Source organism: Alligator sinensis, unplaced genomic scaffold (genome assembly GCF_000455745.1).
Source record: "Alligator sinensis unplaced genomic scaffold, ASM45574v1 scaffold1226_1, whole genome shotgun sequence".
In the NCBI taxonomy this organism is placed as follows: Eukaryota; Metazoa; Chordata; order Crocodylia; family Alligatoridae; genus Alligator; species Alligator sinensis.
This window is the reverse complement of record NW_005842447.1, coordinates 671,634-672,138: the sequence shown is the minus strand read 5'-3', so window position 1 is coordinate 672,138 and position 505 is coordinate 671,634.

Sequence of the window (505 nt, the reverse complement as noted above, 5' to 3'; positions counted from 1 at the left end):
GATTATAACTCATCATTAGAAGCATAGAAAATGAGGGTTGGAAGGGGCCTCAGGAGGTCACGTCTAGTCCAACCCTTTGCTCAAAGCAGGACTAGCCCCAACTAGATCATCTCAGCCAAGACTTTGTCTAGCTGAGTCTTAAAAACCTCCAAGGATGGAGATTCCACAACCCCTTTGGGTAACTTGTTCCAGGGCTTCACCCCCCTGCTAGTGACAGAGTTTTTCCTAATATCTAACCTAAACTTCCCTTGCTACACCTTGAGCCCATTGCTCCTTGTTCTGTCATCTGCCACCACTGAGATGTCCAGCTCCATCCTCTTTGCAACCCCCCTGCAGGGAGTTGAATGCTATTAAATCCCCCTCAGTCTTCTCTTCTCCAGACTAAACAAATCCAGTTCCCTCAGCCTCTCCTCAGAAGTCACGTGCCCCAGGCCCCCAACCATTTTCACTGCCCTCCGCTGAAATAGAAATGCCACTGCCTTTCCCAGGGTGTTGGTTTAAAATT